The sequence below is a fragment of the Meles meles genome, unplaced genomic scaffold (genome assembly GCF_922984935.1).
Source record: "Meles meles unplaced genomic scaffold, mMelMel3.1 paternal haplotype, whole genome shotgun sequence".
In the NCBI taxonomy this organism is placed as follows: Eukaryota; Metazoa; Chordata; class Mammalia; order Carnivora; family Mustelidae; genus Meles; species Meles meles.
The window spans coordinates 1038270-1049943 of NW_025721600.1; positions in this window are offsets into that span (position 1 = coordinate 1038270).

The following is an 11674-nucleotide window of genomic DNA, read 5'->3' on the forward strand; positions in this document are numbered from 1 at the left end:
CTTTGGGGACCGAAGTCTGCAGACACAAAGTCTAGTGAGGGTTAGGGCCGAAGTGGTGGCACCAGTATCTGCAGACCTTGAGGTCAGCTTCTCTGAATTTGTGGTTCGTGCAGCTGAGAGGCGGTAGCACAGGCTTTGCTGTCTGAATTGTGTGTCTAAGATGGCCACAGAATGGAGGGGTGGCTTCATGCGGCCATGGGAGAATCTTCCTCTCTGGTGATTCTGCCCGTGTCCCAAGAGTTTGCTGTCTTTCTGGGGGAAGGACACAGTGCTGTTTTTGGTCTCAGGGATCCCACCCAAACAGGGATTCCAGAGACGGATTCTGGGGAATGGCACCTTGAGAACCCCACCGAGGGTTAGGATGTTTGCCTAGGGGCATGGCAGGCCTGCTCTGCTGTTTTCCAATGCTTGGGCTTGTGAGCTTCTCTAAACAGCAAGATGTCCTTCTGCAGGACAGTGGGAGTCCGTTTGAATGGCTCCAGAGTCCCCCATATGGGATGTTTGGATAGCAGAACCTCCGCATGGATGCCTGGAAAGCCCACCTCGAGATAATATTGCAGCCGAGGAACAGGGCTGGTTTGATTTGCTGGCTGTGGGACGAAGATCCAAGGGGGCTGAGTTGACAGGGTTTCTCAGTCTGACGGGTCACAATGCTACTTGCTGTCCACGGAGACCTTAGAATGTGGCGGTGGATCAGGGGTTATGCAGGATTCTCCTACCCTGAGGGTTGGACCCAGCTCCCAAGAGCAAGGTTTCCTTTTGGGGACAGGAGAGGTTCTGTTGTATGGCTCAGGGACCACATGTTGGACCATATGGAGGTAGTCCATAACAGGCTTTTGGGGATAGATGCCTGAAAACCTAAGCTAGGGTTCCGATGAGGGCCTAGGGCCAAGTCAGGTTCAATCTTCTGACTCAGGGTCATTGACCTGCTTGTCTGCCTGGAGGTGGGTGCCTAGGGTGTGTCAGATTGTGCATTTTTGTCCAGAGCGGCCTATGAAATTGGGGTGGGCTCAGGGGCCTGGCAGGTTTCTCCTAATCTGGACGGTTTGGGCAACTGTGACAGGCAGAGTTTCCTTCAGGAGGGTGGGTCCAATCCTGCTGTGTGACTCCGGAGACCCCATCCTGGAGGGCACGTGTGCCATGGCTTTGGGGACAGAAGTTTGCAGACACAAACTCAGGTTAGGGTTATGGGCGAGGTGATGGCAGGAGCTATCTGCACACCCTGAGGACTGCTCCCAGGGATTTGAAGATCGGTCGGCTGGGAGGCAGTAGCTTACGCTTCTCTGTCTGAATTGTTGTCTCGGATTGCCACAGAAGGGAGGGCTGGCCTCATGGGGCCATGGGAGATTCTTCCTCTCTGGGGATTCTGCCCGGCTCCCAAGAGTTTGGTGTCTTTCTAGGGGAAGGGAAGAGTCCTGTTTTCGGTATCAGGGGTCCCGCCCAAACAGGGATTCCAGAGTCGGATTCTGGGGAATTTCACCTGGAGAACCCCACCAAGGGTTAGGATGTGGGCCTAGGGGCATGGCAGGCCTGCTCTCTGGGCTCCTGGTCCAGCTCCCGAGGGGGTTTGTTTGAAAGCGGGCTCAGGCTGAGGGTCACAATGCCTGTTTGTGCCCAAGGCGGCCTCATGGGTGGGCGTGGTCTCATGGGCCATACAGCTGGATCCCACTCTGAGGGTTGGGCACCCGTCCGAACAGCCATGTTTCTTGCCATGGGAAAGGAAGAGTACTCTTTTGTGCTTCAAGTTCCCCCAAAGGCGGCGATTTGAGGTAAGGTCTGGGGACAGATGCCTGAATACCCAGTTTGCATAGAGATGACAGCCTCGGGCCTCAGCAGGTCCCACTGCTGGATACAGATCCACTATCTGGGATGCTGACAGGAGGTCGAGTCTCAGGCTGTGTCAGAGCATTAGTGACCAGGGCGGCCTCTGATATTGGGGTGCTGTCGAGGGCCTTCAGGCGGATCCTCCTGAAGGGGTTTCCTGGCAGACCCATAGGGCATTCTTCATTCTGGTGGGCAGGTAGAAGGCTGCGTTGTGGCTCCAGAATTCCCAGTCTGGAGGGCTTGTTGGCCAGGAGTGTGAGGACAGAAGTCGGAAAACACAAGCTATTTTTCAGTTCAGTGTCGAACACATGGCATTTCCACTGTGCAGCAGCTGATTCGAGCTGCCCCAAGCTGCAAGTTTTCCTTCTGTGAGACAGTCGAGTCATTTTTGGATGGCGCCAGGATGTGCCATACGGAAAGACTCGATAGCAGGGTTCTAAGGATGGATGCCCGGATACCCCACCTCATATTCCCATTGGCTCCTAGCGACAATGCAGGTTTGGTCTGCTGGCTCTGGGGCGAGTTACCCAAGGGGCTGAGTTGAAATGGTCTCTCCAGAGGATGGGACATAATGTGTGTTTGTGTCTATGGACACCTTGTAATGCGTCGTTGGCTCAGGGGATGTGCAGGATTCTCCAATCGGGAGGGTTTCACAAAGCTCCAAAGACAAGCTTCCCATGTGGAGATGAGACGTGTTCTGTTTGGTCCTTCAGGAAACCCCCATATTGGTATACAAAACCAGGCCTCTGAGGAGAGACACCTGGAAACCAAAGCCAGGTTCAGATTAGGGCCTAGGTGTCTTTCCAGTTCAATCTTCTGTCTCTGAGGATATCGGTCTGCATGTCTGAGTGGAGTTCGTTGCTCAGTTTGTGTCAGAATGCCCGTGTTTGTCCAGGCCGCCTACACGATTAGGGTGGCCTCATGGGCCATGGAAATTTCTCCGAATCTGTAGGGTTGTGGCCAATGGAATGGGCAGAGTTTCCTTGGAGAGGGCTGACACAGTCTTGCAGTGTGGCTTCAAGGGCCCCAGCCTGGAGGGTGTGTGGGCCAAAGCTGTGGGGACATATGTCTGAAAACACAAATTCGGCTTAGGTTTGGGGCCAAGGGTATGGCAGGCCCGATCTACAGACTGAGACGGGAACTCCTCGGGATATGAAAGAAGGGCGTGTGGGAGGCAGTCGCTCAGGCTTTTGTCTCTGGATTTTGTGTCAAGGATGGCCGTGGAATGGAGGGGTGGCATCATGGGCCATGGACGAGTCTGCCTCTCTGGGGATATGGCCCAGCTCCCAAGAGTTTGGTGTCATTCTGTGGGAAAGCAGGAGTCCTGTTTTCTGCCTCAGGGGTCCCTCCACAAGAGGGATTCCAGAGCAGAGCCCAGGTATGGGCGACTAGGAAACCAGACCTCAATTTTGGGTTGGGGGCCTAGGGGCATGACAAACTCCATACCTGGGCTCTTGATCCAACCACTGAGAGGCCTTATTTGAAAACGTGGCTCATGCTGAGGGACACAATGCATGTTTGTGCCCAAGGCGCCCTCAAGCGTAGGAGTGGCCTCATGGGCCCTGCAGGTTTCTCCTACCCTGAAGGCTTGACACCATGGCAACAGCAAGGTTTCTTGCCCTGGGGAAGGAGTTCTGATTTGTGCGTCAGGTTCCCCCCTGTGTAGGGATTGGAGATAAGGTCTAGGTTCAGATTCCTGAAAACCCAGATTGGGAAGAGATGATGGCCTAAGGCCATGGCGGTCCTTTGTGCTGGCTGTGCGGGGCCAGCTGTCGGGGTGTTGGTCCGGAGGTCTGGGCTCCAGCTGTGTCAGACAGAGCATTATTGGCCAGGCAGCCTTTGAAAATGGGGTGTGGTGGAGGGCCACGCAGGTTGTTCCATATGTGGGGTTTCTGGGCAGCCACATAGGGCAACCGTTTTCTTCAGGTGGGCAGACAGAGTGCTGCGCTGTGGCTCTGGAATTCCCAATCTGGAGCACTTGTGGGCCAAGAGTGTGAGGACGGCAGTCTGAAAACACAAGCTAGGATTAGTTTTGGGGCTGAGGGCAAGGCAAGCCCACTTTGCAGAGGTTGAATCGAGATCTCCTGCATCTGAAGTCAGGGCAAGTATCAGACTTTGTCTCAGGCTGGCGTTTGTGTCCATGATGGCCCCTTCATGAAGGGGAGGGAGACCTCAGGAGGCCATGGAGGTTTTCCCACGCTTGGTGTGAGCTGCTCCAAACCACGGGGTTTCCTTCTGCGGGACAGTCGAGTCCATTTTTAGGGCTCCAGGATGCCCTGTATGGAAAGACTCGAGAGCAGGGTTTTAAGAATGGATGCCTGGACACCACACCTCGCATTACCATTGGCTCCTGGCAAAAAAACAGGTTTGATCTGCTGGATCTGGGGCGAGTTACCCAGGGGGCTGAGTTGAAATGGACTCTCCTGTAGATGGGTCATAATGTGGGTTAGTGTCAATGGAGACCTTGGAATGTGGCAGTGGCTCAGGGGACCTGCAGGATTCTCCTACCCGGATGGTTTGACAAAGTTCCAAAGAGAAAGCTTCCCATGTGGAGACGAGACGTGATCTGTTTGGTCCCTCAGGAAACCCCCATATTTGTATTCAAAACCAGGCCTCTGAGGAGAGACACCTGGAAACCAAAGCTAGGGTTCAGATTAGGGCCTAGGGGCCTGTCTGGTTTAATCTTCTGTCTCTGAGGATATCGGTCTGCGTGTCTGAGTGGAATTCTTGGTCCAGCCATTGAGAGGCCTTACTTGAGCCCATTGCAGAGGCTAAGGGACACAATGCGTGTTTGTGCCCAAGGCAGCCCTCAAGCACGGGTGTCGCCTCATGGGCCATGCAGGATTCTTCTACCCTGAAGGTTGGACCCCATGCCAACAGCAAGGTTTCTTGCCATGGGGAAGTAGGAGTTGTGATTTGTGCATCTCGTTCACCCCTGTGCAGTGATTGGAGATAAGGTCTAGGTTCTGAAACTTGAAAACCCAGGTTGGGAACAGATGACATCCTAAGACCATGGTGGGTCCACACCTGGATGTGGGTCCAGCTGTCTGGGTGTCACTTGGGAGGTCTGGGCTCAGACTGTGTCAGACAGCATTATTGCCCAGGGCAGCCTATATAACTGGGGTGCAGTCGAGTGGCGTGCACAATGATCCTCATTTGGGGTTTCTGGGCAGCCGCATAGGGCAACAGTTTTCTTCTGGTGAGCAGACAGAGTGCTGCGTTGTGGCTCCAGAATTCCCAATCTGGAGGGCTTGTGGGCCAGGAGTGTGTGGACGAAAAACACAAGGTAGGGTTATGTTTGGGACTGAAGGCATGCCAATCCCACTCTGCAGAGGCTGAATCAAGATCTCTTGGATCTGAAGTCAGGGCGATTATCAGACATTGGCTCAGACTGGAGTTTGCGTCCATGATGGCCCCTTGATGAAGGGGTGGCCTCATGAAGCCATTGAGGCTTTCCCACGCTGGGGGTTGCGAGCTGCTCCAAACCACAAGGTTTCCTTCTGGGCGACAGCCGAGTTCTCCTGGATGGCTCCAGGACGCCCCATACTGAAAGACTAGAGAGCAGGCTTCTAAGGATGGATGTCTGGACACCCAACCTCGCATTCCCATTGTGTCCTAGCCATAAGGCAGGCTCGATCTGCTGGCTCTATGGGAGTGACCCAGGGGGCTGAGTTGAAATGGACTCTCCTGAGGATGGGTTATCATGTGGGTTTGTGTCCATGGAGACCTTGGAATGTGGCGGTGGATCGGGTCCCTGAAGGATTCTCCTAACCGGAGGGTTTGACACACCTCCAAAGAGCAAGTTTATCTGGGTGTCGGTCGGCATGTCCGGGTTCAGGCTGTGTTAATCTTTGCATTAGTACCCAGGGCAGCCTATATAATTGAGGTGCAGTCGAGTGGCGTGGAAGTTTGTCCTCCTTTGGGATTTCTGGACAGACCCATAAGGCAACATTTTTCTTCTGGAGAATCTGGAGGGCAGGCAGAGTGCTGTGTTGTGGCTCCAGAATTCCCAGTCTGGAGGGCTTGTGGGCCAGGAGTGTGAGGACAGAAGTCTGAAAACACAAGCTAGGGTTAGGTTTCAGTGCTAGGGCATGGCAGGCCCACTCTGCAGGGGCTGAATGAAAACTCTTGCACCTGAATTCAGGGCGAGGGTCAGACATTGACTCAGTTTGGAGTTTGTGTCCATGATGGACTGTTTACAATGGGAGGGGGCTCAAGACGACATGGAGGTTTTCCCATGCTTGGATTTGTGAGATGCTCCAAACTGCAGGGTGTTCCAGGACGCCCCATACAGAAAGCTTCGAGAGCAGCGTTCTAAAGATGGATGCCTGTGCACCCCACATCGCTTTCCTATTGTCTCCTAGTGACAAGGCAGATTCGATCTCCTGGTTCTGGGGGAACTACCCAGGGGGCTTTGTTGAAATGGACTCTCCTGAGGATGGGTGAAAATGTGAGTTTGTGTCCATGGAGACCATGGAATGTGGCGGTGGCTCAAGGGCCCTGAAGGATTCTCCTAACTGGAGGGTTTGACACAAATCCAAAGAGCAAGTTTCCCATGTGGAGACGAGAGGTGTTCTGCTTAGTGCCCCAGGAAACCCCCATATGCTGCTATTAGAAACCAGGCGTCTGAGGAGAGACACCTGGATATGAAAGCAAGGGTTCAGATTAGGGCCTAGTGGCCTGTCCAGGTCAATCTTCTGTCTGTGGAGACATCCATCTGCTTGCCTGAGTGGAGGTAGTTGCGCAGATTATGTCAGACCACCACTGTTTGCCCACGGCAGCATACACTGTTGAGATGGCCTCGGGGACCTTGGGCGTTTCTCCTCATCTGTAGGATTGTGGCCAGTGGAATGGGCAGATTTCCTTGGATAGGGCAGGCACAGTCCTGTGGTGTGGCTCCAGGGGACAGCCTGGAGGGTGTGTGGGCCAGGGCTGTGGGGACAGAAGTCTGAAAACCCAAACTAGGCTTACTAGTACCCAAACTACAGACCGAGACGGGAGCTCCTCAGGATATGAATGAAGGGTGAGTGTGAGGCAGTTTCTCAGGATTTTGTCTCTGGATTTTGTGTCAAGGATGGCCATGGAATGTAGGGGTGTCCACGTGGGCCATGGACGAGTCTTCCTCTCTGGGGATTTGGCCTGGCTCCCAAAAGTTTGGGGTCATTCTGTGGGAAGGGAGGAGTCCTATTTTCTGTCTCAGGTTTCCCTCCAAAAGAGGGATTCCAGAGCAGAGCCCTGGGTAAGGGTGAACGGAAAACCCCACCTCTGGTTAAGATTGGGGTCTAGAGGCAAGGCGGCTCTCAAACATGGGCTTGTCTTCATGGGCCATGCTGGTTTCTCCTACCATGAAGGCTTGACACCATGCCAGCATCAGGGTTTCCTGCCATGGGGAAGGAGGAGTTTGATGTGTGCATCAGGTTCCCACCTGTGCAGGTATTATGGTTAATCTCTACATTCAGATGACTGAAGACCCAGGTTGCGAAGAGATGAGGGTCTAAGGCCATGGCGGGTCCGATATGCTGGGTATGTGGCCAGCTGTCTGGGTGTCTGTCTGGAGGTCTGTGCTCATGCTGTGTCAAACAGTGCATTAGTGCCCAGGGCAGATTAGGAAATTGGGGTGAATTTGAGGACTGTGCAAGATGATCCTCATTTGGGGTTTCTGGGCATCCTCATAGGGCAACATTTTTCTTCTGGTGGGCAGGCACAGTGCTGCGTGGTGGCTCCATTATTCCCAATCGGGAGGACTTGTGGGCCAGGAGTGTGAGGACGGAAGTCTGAGAACACAAGCTAGGGCTAGGTTTGGGGCCGAGAGCAGAGCAGGCACACTCTACAGAGGCTGAATCGATATCTCCTGCATCTGAAGTCAGGGCGAGGATCAGACGTTGCCTCAGGCTGGAGTTTGCATCCGTGATGGCTCCATCATGAAGGCTGGGCCTCATGAGGTCAAGTGAGGCTTTCCCATGCTGGGGGTTGTGAGATGCTCCAATCTGCAACGTTTCCTTCTGCAAGAGAGTTCAGAAATGCTGGATGGCTCCAGGACGCTCCTTACGGGAACCCTCGAGAACCGGGTTCTAAGTATGGAGGCCTGGGCACCCTACCTATCATTCCCATTGTCTCCTAGCGACAAGGCAGGTTCCATATGCTGGCTCTGGTGCGAGCTACCCAGGGGGCTGTGTTGAAATGAACTCTCCTGAGGATGAGTGAAAATGTGGGTTTGTGTTCATGGAGACCTTCAAATGTGGCGGTGGCTGTGGCCCCTGAAGCTTTCTCCTAATCGGAGGGTTTGACACAGCTCCAAAGAGCAAGTTTCCCATGTGGAGACGAGAGGTGTTCTGATTGGTGACTCAGGAAACTCCCATATGCTGGTATTTGAAACCAGGCCTCTGAGGAGAGATGCCTGGAAACCAAAGCAAGGGTTCAGATTAGGGCCTAGGGACCTGTCCGATTCAATCTTCTGTCTCTGGGGACATCCGTCTACTCGTCTGAGTGGTGGTAGTTGCTCAGCTTGTGTCAGGTCACCCCTATTTGTCCAGAGCAGCCTACGCTATTGCAATGGCCTCGGAGACCTTGGAGGTTTCTCTAATATTTAGGGTTGTGGCCAATGGAATGGGCAGAGTTTCCTTGGAGAGGGCAGGCACAGTCCTGCGGTGTGGCTCCAGGGGCCTGAACCTCGAGGGTGTGTGGGCCAGGGGTGTGGGTAGAGAAGTCTTAAAACACAAACTCAGTTTAGGTTTCGGGCTGAGGGTATGGCAGGCCCAATCTACAGACTGTGAGGGGAGTTCCTCAGGATATGAACGAAAGGAGAGTGTGAGGCGGTTTCTCAGACTTTTGTCTCTGGATTTTGTGTCAAGGATGGCCATTGAATGGCGGGGTGGCCTCTTGGGCCATGGACGAGTCTCCCTCTCTGGGGATTTGGCCCGGCTCCCAAGAGTTTGTGGTCATTCTGTGGGAAGGGAGGAGTCCTGTTTTCTGCCTCAGAAGCAGAGCCCTTGGTACAGGCACCTGGAAAACCCAAACTCTGGTTATGGTTGGGTGCCTAGGAGCATGGCAAGCCCCTATGTGGGCTCTAGGTCCAGCCAATGAGAGACCTTATTTGAACACGAGACTCATGCTGAGGGTCACAATGCGTGTTTGTACCCAAGGCTTCCCTCAAGCAAGGACGTGGCCTCATGGGCCATGCAGGCTTCCCCTGCCAAGGTTTGACACCATGCCAACAGCAAGGTTTCCTGCCATGGGGATGGAGGAATTCTGCTTTGTGCAAAAGGTTCTCCCTTGTGCACCTCCCGGGTGCAGGGATTGGAGAGAAGGTCTAGGTTCAGATGCCTGGAAACACAGGTTGGGAAGAGATAATGGCCTAAGACCATGGCCGGTCCGATGTGCTGGGTGTGCGACCATCTGTCTGGGTGACTGTCGGATGGTCTGGGCTCAGGCTGTGTCAGATAGAACTTTCGTGCCCAGGGCATCCTATGAATTTGTGGTCCGTTCGAGGGCCATGAATGTTGACCCTCACTTGGGGTCTGGGCAGCCCCATGAGGCAACGTTTCTCTTCTGGTGGGCAGGCAGATTGCTGTGTTGTGGCTCTGGAAATCCCAATCTGGAGGGCTTGTGGGACAGGAGTGTTAGGATGGAACTCTGAAAACACAAGCTAGTGTGAGGTTTCAGGCCGAGGGCACGGCAGGAGCACACTGCAGAGGCTGAACCGAGATCTCCTGCATCTGAAGTCAGGGCGAGTATCAGACATTGGCTCAGGATGGAGTTAGTGTCCATGATGTCCCCTTCAGGAAGGTGGGAGCCTCATGAGGCCCTGGAGGTTTTCCCACACTGGGGGTTGTGAGCTGTTCCAAACCACAAGGTTTCCTTCTGTGGGACAGACGAATCCTGTTGGATGGCTCCGGGACACCACATACGGAAACTCTCGAGACCAGGGTTCTAAGGATGGAAGCCTGGAAAACCCACCTCACATTCCCATTGGCTCCTAGCAACAAGGCAGGTTTACTCTTCTGGCTCTGGGGCTCGGTAAACAGGGGGCTGAGTTGTAATAGAGTCTCCTGAGGATGCGTCCTAATGTGGGATTGTGTCCATGGAGACCCTGAAATGTGGTGGCTCAAGTCCCCAGTAGGATTCTCCTACCCAGAGGGTTTGACACAGCTCCAAAGAGCAAGCTTCCCATGTGGAGATGAGAGTTGCTCTGTTTGGTGCCTCAAGAAATCCCCATTTGCTTGTATTTGAAACCAGGCCTCTGAGGAGAGAGGCCTGGAAACCAAAGCTTGGGTAGAGATTAGGGCCTAGGGGCCTGTCCGCTTCAATCTTATGTCTCTGGGTACATCTGTCTGCATGAATGAGTGGAGGTAGTTGCTCAGCTTGTGTAAGAATGCCCCTGTTTGCCCAGGGCGGCCTACACAGTTGGGTAGTCCTCAGGGACCTTGAACGTTTCTCCTAATCTGTAGGGTTGTGGCCAATGGAATGGGCAGATTTTCCTTGGAGAGTACAGGCACCGTCCTGCACTGTGGCAACAGAGACCGCAGCCTGGAGGGTGTGTGGTCCAGGATTGTGGGGACAGAAGTCTAAAACACAAACTCGGCTTAGGATTTGGGCCCAGGGTGTGGCAGGCCTGATCTACAGACTGTGAGTGGAGCTCCTCGAGATATGAAAAAAGTGCGAGTGTGAGGCGGTTTCTCAGGCTGTTGTCTCTGGATTTTATGTCAAGGATGGCCGTGGAATGGAGTGGTGGCCTAATGGGCCATAGACGAGTCTCCCTCTGGGGATTTGGTCAGGCTCCCAAGAGTGTATGGTCATTCTGTGGGAAGGGCGAAGTCCCTTTTGCTGCCTCAGGTGTCGCTCCCAAAGAGAGAATCCTGGGAAGAGCCCTGGCTATGTGGGACTGGAAAACCCAAACTCCGTTTATGATTTGGGGCCTGGAGCATGGCAAACCAGATATGCGGGCTCTTGGTGCAGCAACTGAGAGGCCTTATTTGGAGTCGGTGCTCAAGCTGAGGGTCACAATGTATGTTTGTGCCCAAAGCGGCCCTCAAGCATGGGCGTGGCCTCATGAGTCATGCAGGTTTCTCCTACCCTGAAGGCTTGACACCATGCCAACAGCAAGGTTTCCTGACATAGAGAAGGAGGAGTTCTGATTTTTGCATCAGGTTCCCCCCTGTGCAGGGATAGGAGATAAGGTGTAGGTTCAGATGCCTCGAAACCCAGGTTGGGGAGAGATGACAGCCTAAGGCCATGGCGGGTCTGATGTGCTGGGTGTGCTGGCTGCTATCTGGGAGTCTGTCGGGAGTCTGGGCTCATGCTGTTTTACACAGCGCATTAGTGCCCAGGGCAGCCTATGAAATATGGGTACTGTCGAGGGCTGTGCAGGTTGATCCTCACTTGGGGTTTCTGGGAAGGCCCAAAGAGCAAGGTTTTTCTTCTTGTGGGCAGGCAGATTGTTGTGTTGTGGCTCTGGTATTCCCAATTCAGAGGGCTTGTGGGACAGGAGTGTTAGGACAGAAGGCTGAAAATACAACCTAGGGTTAGGTTTCAGGCAGAGGACTTGGCAGGCCAACTCTGCAGTGGCTGAATCGAGATCTCCTGCATCTGAAGTCAGGGAGAGTATCAGATGTTGGCTCAGGCTGGAGTGTGTGCCCATGATGGACCCTTTATGAAGGGGGGTGCTCATGAGGCCATAGAGGTTTTCCAACACTGGCAGTTGTGCTGCTCCAAACCACAAGGTTTCCTTTTTTGGGACAGTTGCATCCTGGTGAATAGCTCCAGGACACCCCATATGGAAAGACTTGAGAGCAGGGTTCTAAGGATGGATGCCTGGATATCCCCCCTCGCATTCGCATTGGCTCCTAGCGAC